Source organism: Carassius gibelio, chromosome B4 (genome assembly GCF_023724105.1).
Source record: "Carassius gibelio isolate Cgi1373 ecotype wild population from Czech Republic chromosome B4, carGib1.2-hapl.c, whole genome shotgun sequence".
Classification (NCBI taxonomy): domain Eukaryota; kingdom Metazoa; phylum Chordata; class Actinopteri; order Cypriniformes; family Cyprinidae; genus Carassius; species Carassius gibelio.
The window spans coordinates 17,320,903-17,333,079 of record NC_068399.1 but is presented as its reverse complement, the minus strand read 5'-3'; the positions used below and the strand labels follow the sequence as shown (position 1 = coordinate 17,333,079).

Genomic DNA, 12,177 nt, shown 5'->3' with positions numbered 1-12,177 from the left:
TCAAGTCAAGTCTGCTTTATTGTCAATTATGACTGTTTTCAACCTTTTCAAACATTATAAGCAGACCACAGGGAAATAAAAATAAGAAAATGATAATATAATTTATGATATGACCCCTTTAAAAGCACACAACATTCTTGCCACTATCTGAGCCTCAAGCTTGGCTATCTTTCCTGGACAGTGTCAACAGCAAACCCATATGTCATTTAATATGAAGGTCTGTGAAGCATGCACTTGAGTGTATTTGACAGGAAAGTAAAAAAAAAAAAAAAAAAAATCTGATTTTAGGAGTGTGGCTGTTTCCAGTTGACTGCATCGGCAGCTGAGTAGCTCTGCAGTGACCCGTGTGTGTGTGTGTATTTGTGTGTGTGTGGACAGGGTACAGACTGCCTTCAGAGAAATGGTCATGGGGCAACTCTCAGCTGCCCTGTATTGTTGCTGCAAACACACAAAGCACACAGCCTGGCCCTCCAGCTGGCCCCGTGCCCCCTCCCTGTGGCCCTGTCCTCTCTCTCGATCTCATTCTTTCTGTCTTTCTGCTTCTCTTGCTCTGCGTTTGTTCTGATAACTGTGACCCTGCTCTCTGTATCATCACTTCACCTCCTCCCACTAAAAAAATGCCAACCAGCTTGCTCCTTTCTTTTTGGGAACATACACAGTTTTGAAAGTGAAAATCCTGAAAATCATTCCCAAAATTGAGATAAGTGACAGAGACACTAGGGGGAAAAAACACATTTAGCCTGATTGGTATTAGCTATTTTCACATTCCATTAACAATTAGCAGTCAACATCAGCAGTAGCATATACTGTACATGACCTTTTGCTCTCTCTCCCAATGGTGAAGGTCCGATCTGGCCACTTAGTTTTATGGCTGACTGGCTGATGGCTGTTCTGCCGGACTGGGATGGGGCACTTCATTGGCTGACTGTTATAGTGTAGCCATGGAAACTACTAGCCCATGATAACCATGATTAGAGGTGTCATGATGAAACAATACGGCACAGAGCGATAATGTGTCTTTGATGAGCACATCCCAGCCATTGTGAAGCAGTAATTGATTTGTTTACCAATACGGCAGTCTTGGCTTGTGTCGGTCGACAACAATGGGGTGTACGGATATAGAAAAGGAGTAAAAATAGGAACTGACCTATAAAGGATGTGAAAGAGATGAGTGCTGCTTGTCTTCAGACCACAAACCCATTGGTGAGCAGATGAACCCTGGGGTAGAAGAGCAGAGGAAAGGAGAGAAGTAAACAAAACAAAAAAGGAAGACATTGAAGAAATTGAAAAATCTAAATTAATTTACTCACCTTTTTTTTCTTTCAAAACCTATATGACTTTTTCTTCTATGAAAAACAAAAGGAGACATTTTGAAGAATGTTCACACTGTTTTTTGTATGGAAAACAGTGTGAACTTTCTTTAAATCATTTTGTGTTCTATGGAAGAAAGAAATCATACGAGCTTAAAAAGGCATGAGATATGACAGAATTTTTACATTTTCTTGAACCCTCTCTTTAAATATTGAACAGGTATCCAGAAACAGATTGAAATACATCCACAAAGACCTTTTCAACAGGTGGGAAGGGAAAGAAATACACATACACACACATGTGTTTGGGGGGTTGAGTGCATGTGCGTGTTCACCTGCGTGTTAAGAGCTCTGTTCTAATCTTTATGGTAATAAACTCTGGCGGCTACTTGGCTGCCGGCACTGCAGATCAGGCTTTAATAGAAAGTAAATGTGTTTGCTGAGAAAGGGGAAGAGTCACTTGAAATGGGACTAATGTATTCCTTATTGAGTTGAGTGAGTGAGTGTGTGAGTGAGTGTGTGTGTGTGTGTGTGTGTGTGTGTGTGTGTGTGTGTGTGTGTTAGTACCGGGTCAAGTGAAGTAGGGTGACGCTTATGAGCCTCTCAACTAGCAGCAATCACACAAACACATACGACTTGTAACCTGACACACAATTTGGGTCATTCAGATTGAACATTTTTATTAATTATTGGTGTTTGCTAAGGCAAGCATTGCCAATATGACTGCTTATACATAGCAAAGAGTTTTTTTTTTTTTTTTTCAATACCACGCCACAATAAAATGATACCTCAAACTGTTCGAGGACAGGTGTGCTATTATTTTTGATCAGACTTGACAACCAACCAAAACACCCTACCATTATTGTGATGACTTTCACACGGTCAAATATTTGCGAATTTTCATGGGTCAAATCCAGTCATTGCATAGAAATCTACACATTTGGGAATTTAGTGAGGGACAGATTTTGAAGGACCAGTGTGTTCAAGTTGGTCACTGTGAACTGTGCTTCATATCACTACACTACTGACAACAGACGATCAACCTTTTTGCTTGTGAAATTGTACAATATTTGATTGAAGATGACTCTGAGCTCATCAAATCTCTTAAAAATAAAGAGCTTAAAAATAAGCTTAAAAATAAAAATCTCTATAAAATAAGTATTAAATGAACCTATGGTGTGGTAAATTATTTTTTAAATATAAAACTGATTAATTGCCTCCCAATAAATACATGGTCATACTAACTGCTTACATAATAATTAATATTTTGAGATGTCAACTAGCCATACTGGTTTTCATATTTCAAAGGTATTTACATGGCACTCTACAAATAATTTACCATGGCGCATGTCCAAAAATCCACACCAATGTCATGGTACCAAGTATCTTCTAGTCACGCTACACTCCTCCACAGTCTCTGCCTTTATCTCACTGTCACATAAACTTCACTCAGACAGAAAAACAACATCAAGCATGTGCACACAAGATGCTCTCTATTATGCACACTCATGATACACACAAAGCAAATGTACACTAGACAAAGTGCACAAAGTCTTAACCAGCAAACGGGGATCTATTCACTCCTGTTTAAAAAGGTCACCATTTTCTCTGGCTAAGCGCCCTGTGTCTACTGATAATTTTATGCATAAACAAATGGCAAATTTGTGCCACATAAATATGTATTAGCAATTAATAATGTCCCGCGTCTGTGGCGATGCCAGGTGCATGCGAAATCAGCACGGGCACTCTGCAGCGCTGGTGCCTTTGTTTTCCTCTAGCTCTCTCAGGGTTGCCACAATAGGCGCACAATAGATGCACAATGGGCACCCGTAACAGGGCACCGTGCCCCTGAGACAAGCCAGGCTCCCTGAATGAAGCCACCATCACCTGGGCAGAGCCAAAACAATGCAGGCATCACCAGACAGCTACGGGGGTATTATTGAATTAGCAGCCGCGTTGTGATTAAGGGTTTAGAGGGGCATTTAGTGGTTTTGCTTTTTAAGTAATGATGAATTTGATGACTGAGGCAGCCAGGGATCCACGTGTGTGTGTGTGTGTGTGTTTGACAGAGAGATTGAATATAAAAACACACGGCCGCACTCACATGCACACACACCTGTTCATCAGCAGAAACACCTGGAGGCCGTCTGTCCCATTTTTACCTTGATGTCACAGAGATCTCTATGTCAGTGAGAGCGGTAATGTGCGCGCGCACGCTGCTACTCAAATAAACAGATCTGTTAGGCAGGGCAGGATCTTTCGGGACATCACAATGCCATTATTGTCTCACTCAGACAGAGATCAGGGACGAGACGGACAGAAAGCGCAGCTCCTCTTTTTCTCTAGTGTTTAATAGGATCAGATAAACACAATGGTTCTGATAAAGTGCCCGGCTAACATCATACTGAGATTGAGAGAGAGAGGGAATTAAAGGGTAGAATGGGGGATTGCGAAAGCATTTGTATCAGACATAGCGGATGACAGTGGGGCTTATTTAGGGAAAGAAGAGGATTACCAGCCGCCAGCCTGCGGTTGTGCGCCGCTTCGACTCTCTATAATCACTGCGATCATAAGACCAGCACAATTCAGCTCTGCTAATAATGCACACACACATCTGCCTATTCATTTCAGCTCTAATGCAATAATAACCCTGAAACATCTGGTAATGAAACTCGCTGGAATCAAGATGGGCGGATTTGGCGACATCTGTCCCTCCGCTGGCTCCAACCTGTTCTGGGTCTTCAGGCTTAAAGGAAATATGAAATCAATAGTGACCTTGTCAAAATTATTAAATTTGTCCTAATGTACACTTTTGGTTTTATGGTGCACAAATAATCGGCATATCTTTTTCTGAAGAAAACTAAATACATTAGTTTTCTCTTACTGCCAGATATCATAACATCCCCTTATTTCTGAAACGACTTTCTTTTTCTGATGACATCATCTAGGCCATGCAGGTTATTGGATAATGTTAAACATTGGCATAAAACATCTTTACCAAAACCATTTTACTTCTGTAATATTGTGCATGTATGAGTAAAGCGCAAAATAAAAGCAGAAAAACAGTAGGATGGAATTGTTTTTAATAAATGTTAAAAATCTGTGCGATAAATAAGTAATTTTTGAAAAGTTGCATTACAAATCAGGGGCCAAAGCATAAAATTCTTCTTGATACTATTTTTACTTATTTTTAGACCAGAAATATAAATTTTAAAAATACATTTTGTCAATTTTGATTAAACTATTCTGGTTGTCCATTCTAGTACGGTACGCCTACTTTTCACTTTATCATTATTGAATATTCTGAAAAATAGGTCACATTAGAGGAGTGGGTAAAGTGGGTTATGCTGATCTAAGCACTGAAATCAACCAAGATTGAGGTACCCATACCAAAAAACACACAATGGTTACCAAAAGTCAGAGGGCTGGAGTGCCCCAGACCTTCAGCGTTCAATTACCTGAGCACCTCCACCCCCTTCCTCTAGAATCCCTTAGCTGATCTGAGGCTGCGAAGGCGACTTCCTGTCCCACTCCACAGGGTTCATATAGGAGGGGAAGAAGGAATGACACGGTGCCTATGAAAGAGCCATTGTTCACCGAGGTGGTCCTGGTACTGTGTGAGGGGAGGTGGCTAATCACAAGGCGGGCAACAGCACAGGGGTAAATATTTATCTGCTTGGATGTAAACAACGGATCATGTAATTTAGCAACAGAACGTTCCTTCCTGCATGGTGATGATGTTTAGTCTTGGGTAGTGGAGGCGAGGGGTGTTAGTCAACCTGCTCATCTCGAACACAGCGGTGGTTGATTATCAATGACACATCTTCACACTAAAACTGACACTCTTTAAGTGTGCAGGCAACTAAAGTTCGCTAAACTATAAATATTATGATGATGATGATTTTCACTATACGGAATAGGTTTTAAAACCAACTGGTAATGCAAGCAGACAGTTTAAAGACGAGTTTGTTGTTTAATGTGTCATGTGGTGATGTTTAATTCCTGCTGCCTTGGTAACTGGTGGGCCAAACCACTTATTATCTCAATTAAAGATAATGTTCCTACATAGAGATACGTACCCACTGGTCACTAATTTCAACATTTGAATAATTTTCTAAAAAAAAAAAATACACTTAAATTGCTAACTATAGTAGACTGCAAAAATTCTACAGTACAGTAAAAATCTGAAAACGTGTTAACTTAGCTAAAATTGTGGTTTAACAGCACATTACATACAATTTTACTGTAAAATACTGTGGAAAGGTTTTTTTTTTTTTTTTTTTTTTTGCAAGTAAGAATGATGGATTACCATATAATTCACAGTAAAAAAAACAAAACAAAACAACAACCAGAAAACCTGTAAAATTATATTTCCAGTGTGACAAAAAAATTTTTATATAAACAATTTAGTTGATTTTTTTGTTCGTTATGAATATATGTACAGTAAGGTGTTTCATGTTAAATGTGTATTCTACAGTTATTGTTTCTTGTTTTATTTTAGTTTATTATGTTTTATATAATTTAATGTTATCATTATTATTATTTTAGTGTTTCATGCTATCCTGGTGGTGTTTTATCTTTGTGTACATGACCCTGCGCATCATCTACTATTTATACACAAGTTTTTAACTGTGCACACTGATATAAATGTCTTAGCATTAATGAGTTAAAAAACACTCTTTCCATTTACACACACACACACCACAAATGAAAACTGTCATCATCCTCATATTGTTCTAAACCTGTAGTTTCTTTTTCATGTTGAACATAAAAGAAGATATTTTGAAGAACGCTGGTAATCAAACTGTTGATGGTCCCCACTGACTTCCACAGTAATCCTTTGCCTACTATGGAAGTCAATGGGGACCAAAAACTGTTTGGTTCTGTAAATTCTCATAATATCTTCTTATGTGTTCAACATAAGAAAGAAACTTATACAGGTTTGGAACGACATGAGGGTGAGCAAATGACGACAATTGTTTCATCTTTGGGTGAACTATTCCTTTAAGTACTGAAGAACAACAACAAAAAAATCTTACAAAACACTTGCCACACACTTGTTGACTTCCTATTGCCGTATTTGTGCTCCAATCCCTTGCAACCTGACCCTGGTAAACAGCTCTACAGCGTCAGTGATGTAAGTAATGACCAACAGGCCAGGAAGGACACAAACCACCCAAGATTACAATTTCTTCTCCTTAAAGATGCTTCTAGATTTAACCATGCAAACCTCATGGTGTTGCTATCAGGTTTCTGTGGTCTTCTGGGTGGTTGATTACTGGTTTAAGTTAAAACAGTCTGCCCTGGGACGATTTACACCTTTTCTACAAATGGATGTGAGCTGTCATTACAGATGCCATGATGCTCAGTGACAGGGTAAAGTAAATGCAACACTTAAAATAGTGTCTGTTTGACAAGCTCAATTAAACCACCAAAATGAAAGCCACGAAAGCCCTTATGTATGCATTCATCTTTCTGTCAAGATCTTTATCCGCATACATATTTCACTTCCTCTGTCTGCCTAAAAGAGTTTCTCCTCTTATATATTCTTTCTTTCTATCTATCAATCTCATCTCCTCCTCTGCTATTTCTCTTTTCTTCTGACTTAATTTTTTCTCACTGGCCTCCTCCTCACCTCTACTTCTCCTTCCTTTCTCCGTTCCTTTATCTTCTCACCATCTCCATTCTTCCTCCTTTTGTGTAACCAAAACATTATGTTCTTCCCATTCTCTCTTGTTTTTCCCCTCTCCTGTCTGTGTGTTGGTGCATGTGAGTACAGCGCTGATGTTTGGGACTTTCTGTGAGCTGACAGCCATTTAACATTATGAATTGCAGTCTGTATGCTGAAGCATGACATTTCTCTTTGTCTTTCTAAGTAAAATACTCAAACACTTATTTCAATGAGGATATACCATAGAGTTCTTAAACACGATCATAAAAAATTGGGGGACAGTTAGATTTTTTCTCTCATGTTTTCTCTCATTATAATTCTTATTTTAAAGTCTCATCAAGGCTTTATTTATTTTATAAATAATAATAATAACAAAAAAAATTACAATTTAAATTATTCATTTTCAGAAGCCATTACTCCTCTTTCCGGTGTCACATGATTGTTTAGAAATTATTCTAATATGCCGATTTGGTGTTCGATTTCTAATTTTCAGTTTTGAAAATAATTGCGCAGCTTTATGTTAAATAAAATTACTAACTACCTTCCCGACCTCAATATTTTTTTTTATTAAAAAACAAATAAAATAAACATATGGCAAAGAAAAAAACAAAGCAATCAAAAAAAATTCCTGTTCCAGATTTGCTTCCTCACAACGCTTGGGTTCGGACATTATATAAAATGATTAAAAGAGTGTAAATACTGTTTAACCATAAATGTGTGCGAATAATTTGTACTCATCAGGACATCTCAAAAGGGATGTTTTGTCAGATTTGGCTCTGTTCTGAGAACAGTTTATTCCCCACAGTATAAGCTAAACCAAGAGACGCAAAGCCCACAGTACGCACAGTCAAACAAAGGTCTGTAAAAGAAATGAGAAGATCAGAAACTCGTGAAAAACAACGATGGCAAACACAAACATGGCTGGAATGTGGTGTTCGGAGTTCTTCAGGAAGCTTTACAACGCTGCTTATTGTGCTGAATTTAAGTAGCAGATGTTGTTATTGATGTCATAATGAGATAAAAGCTTCCAAATGACTCTCTCCGAGGTATAAAAAAAGCTAAATATAATTGGAATAAACATAAAAAATTTAAACATTCTTGACCTTAAAAAACAAGAGGGTGAAAGTACATCTCTGCCCCATATTCGCAGACACGCACTCGGGAAATATGAGGTCTGTGTGCTGAAGTGACCTTTATTCAGGGTCAGGTCATAAAAATAATGTCAAATAAAAATAATCGCCTAACCCTAAATATAACCCTCACATAAACCTTCCTGGATTTTGTAGTATTTTGTATGTAAATTCCCATTGGCCTTAAAACAGCGTTAAGCAGGACCTACAGTACAACCAGATGTAAAGGAAACGTGTGTGTCTATGTGGACAGAAATCAGGTACAATGGCCTGTTCAGAAATAGCCAGCTGATATGCTGTTTGTGGTCGTGACCGGCGGTGGGTCCTTTTACCTGCTGGGATCTCCTCCCACCCTGTCTGAGTCCCTCTATAGAGGCTGCGTCTCTTCGGTCCCTGGTAGAGAAAAGAACAGACAGACAGCGACTCTGATCAATACCAGCGCCTCCTCTTTGTGGCTGAAATCAAAACCTTTTGAGGAGAATATTCCTTTTTTTGAAAGACGCGGTGACGTCAATAGATTCAGGTAACTGACTCGCTATGTGGAGGAGAATGCTTGAGAGAATGAAAGCAAGGTTTTCATACACTTCTTTGGTCTGGTTTATGGATTTATTTTCTTTTTAACTGTGTGCGCCCCTCAAATGTCCAAAATGCTATCTTAGACCAATTCAAATCTACTCACAAAACAGTTGAAGTATGAGGAATGATCACTTTTTAGTTTTGTAAGCAGTAGGCCAGTGTAAAATCTGAAGCCTCATTTTCTATTTAATTTGTATTTCTGGTACAATTGTATAAACTATTTTTTTTTTGTTGAGAATTTAATACTTTTATTCAGCAAGGTTGCATTAAACTAATAAAAAGTGAGAGTGCAGTTCATATGTGACAAAAGATTTCTATTTCAAAGAATCCTGAATAAAAAGTCTCATCATTTTCACAAAAATATGAAGCAGCACAACTTTTTTCCACATGGAAATATGTGTTATTTGAACAGTACATCAGTATACAGAGCGATTTATGAAGGATCATGTGACATTGAAGACTGCAATAATGGTTACTGAAAATTCAGCATTTCCATCACAGAAATAAATTACATTTTAATATATATTATAACAGAAAATTTATTTTAAATTGTAAAAATATTTAATATATTTTTGATCAAATGCACACAGCCTTTATGGATGAGCTATATATATATATATATATATATACAAACACACACACTCACCTAAGAGATTATTAGGAACACCTGTTCAATTTCTCATTAATGCAATTATCTAATCACATGGCAGTTGCTGGTCAAGACAATCTCCTTAACTCCAAACTGAATGTCAGAATGGAAAAGAAAGGTGATTTAAGCTATTTTGAGCGTGCCATGGTTGTTGGTGCCAGACGGGCCGGTCTGAGTATTTCACAATCTGCTCAGTTGAGGATTTTGATGCACAACCATTTCTAGGGTTTACAAAGAATGGTGTGAAAAGGGAAAAACATCCAGTATGCGGTAGTCCTGTGGGTGAAAATGCCTTGTTGATGCTAGAGGTCAGAGGAAAATGGGCCGACTGATTCAAGCTGATAGAAGAGCAACTTTGACTGAAATAACCACTCGTTACAACCGAGGTATGCAGCAAAGCATTTGTGAAGCCACAACACGCACAACCTTGAGGCGGATGGGCTACAACATCAGAAGAACCCACCAGGTACCAATCATCTCCACTACAAATAGGAAAAAGAGGCTACAATTTGCACAAGCTCACCAAAATTGGACAGTTGAAGACTGGAAAAATGTTGCTTGGTCTGATGAGTCTCGATTTCGGTTGAGACATTCAGACGGTATAGTCAAAATTTGGTGTAAACAGAATGAGAACATGGATCCATCATGCCTTGTTACCACTGTGCAGGCTGGTGGTGGTGGTGTAATGGTGTGGGGGATGTTTTCTTGGCACACTTTAGGCCCCTTAGTGCCAATTGGGCATCATTTAAATGCCACGGCCTACCTGACCATTGTTTCTGACCATGTCCATCCCTTTATGACCACCATGTACCCATCCTCTGATGACTACTTCCAGCAGGATAATGCACCATGTCACAAAACTCGAATCATTTCACATTGGTTTCTTGAACATGATAATGAGTTCACTGTAGTAAAATGGCCCCTACAGTCACCAGATCTCAATCAAATAGAGCATCTTTGGGATGTGGTGGATCGGGAGCTTCGTGCCCTGGATGTGCATCCCACAAATCTCCATCAACTGCAAGATGCTATCCTATCAATATGGGCCAACATCTCTAAAGAATGCTTTCAGCACCTTGTTGAATCAATGCCACGTAGAATTAAGGCAGTTCTGAAGAAGAAAGGGGGTCAAACACAGTATTAGTATGGTGTTCCTAATAATCCTTTAGGTGAGTGTATATATAAAATCTGGCAAGTGTTTGGAATAATAATAAAAATATATATTTTTTTAATAAATCATGGAATAGTATAAGCAGGCAAATATAAAATATTTTGGAATTTCTCTGCTGAAAAAAAAAAATAAAAAAGGAATTTTGCAGAATTTATTTAAATATTCTAAAATCATTCTAAAACAATTGATTACATATAGCTTTATGAATGACAGGCTCCCCAATATTCTGTGTGGGCCTGTTTATAGTACATTTATTAGAGGGTCAATCCCATTGGAGCAACCTCTTGATCAAGGGCACAATGGTGATGTTCTGGCCTCTCAGTTACTGTAAATGACCACTAGGCCACACCAGCCCAAATCTCCCCAATCTCTCCGTGTTGAATCTCAACCCCTGCTCTATTGATCTAGGCTGTGTGCAGGTGTCTCTCGTGTTTACCACTGGAGAATAAGGCAGGTTAGACAAGAACAAACATATCAGCGGTGCCGAATCCCACCGACCCCTCCTCTCTCGAAGACTCATTTTAATTCCATCTCAGCATGGTAACAAACACTCGTTAAAGCAGATTAATTCCACAAGAGGATTACGCTCCATATTAGATAATGAAAGAGAGAGAGCGAGGGAAAGAAAGAGAAAATAATCACGTAAAGGGATAGATGGTGTGCATTTGATCCTGGGAACAGAAAGCTAATCCAGGTGTAACACATGTAGAGGAGTGTGTGAGAGAGGGAATGTGCACAGTGGTATTAGGAACAGCTGGCGTCGGTTTAGCCTCTTTGTCTTCATTGACATTGGAAGGACGACAACAACAACACTGACCCAAAAAATGGGAAGTCGGATGACAGTTGCTGCTATTGACACACTGCTTTTAGATGTGTGTGTATGAGAGGCTGTGACTCACAGCTTGCACGGTGTTGCACTGTTAATGTGGTGGTAGTTCTGGCACATCTGGGCTATTTTCTCCAGTATGTGTCTGAAGACAGTGTGAAAAATCTCAGGGAGGAAAAGTGAGTGTAGGCCGCTGTGAGATCGGTTCCTCAGGTTAGAGGGCCATTTTTCAAATGCCAGCAGCTTATCTCGACTGTCACAGGCTAAACGTGTCTGTTTGTGACATTACAAGAACAAGTGTAAGTCTCCCGAGTTCAGCCACGCAGCCGATTCGGTTCCCGCATTCTCATCGTTCTGAAGTGTTACACAAAGCTCTGTCAGGGGGAAGTCCATCTCTAAATCAATTACGGCAGTTAGTTGGAAGCTAAGAGTGAAAGAATGCAAAGAGCCACAAGCCAGTTCCATAACACGGGTTAAGTTTGTATTCGATCTCAATCATGATCAAAAATCAGCTTACAAATAAGTCCTAATAAAGAAAACGGCTTTACAAGATTTAGAAATTAGCTTACATGCAGAGCAGAATGCAGATATGCCATTTGGGGTTTGCTTAAGCAGTGTTTTTCTGGGTTTAAAAATAAAACAGTTTAAGATACATTACCAATTAAAAAAATGTAGGGTTGTAAGATTTTTTATGTTTTTGATAAAAGTATATTATGCTCACCAAGCCTCGATTTATTTGAGTAAAAACAAATATTATGAAATTTTATTCGAATAACTTTTATATTAACAGTATAAATGTCACTTTTTGGACTCGAAGTAATAATAATAATTACAAATCTGTATT

The 12,177-nt window shown here is 38.6% G+C and overlaps 1 protein-coding gene across 3 annotated transcripts in view; it reads right to left on the bottom strand.

Moving 5' to 3' along the window:
* The window catches only part of LOC127956774 (transcription factor SOX-5), a 194,907-nt gene that overhangs the window by 164,503 nt on the left and 18,227 nt on the right, over positions 1–12,177 (bottom strand). For 2 of the 3 annotated variants that reach the window (XM_052554966.1, XM_052554965.1), the window contains 2 exons: positions 8,444–8,504; positions 1,148–1,218 (listed from right to left, as the gene is read on the bottom strand). The gene's annotated coding sequence lies outside the window, so the exon portion shown is untranslated. The remainder of the gene's footprint in view (positions 1–1,147; positions 1,219–8,443; positions 8,505–12,177) is intronic. The other variant, XM_052554967.1, reaches the window with a different exon arrangement.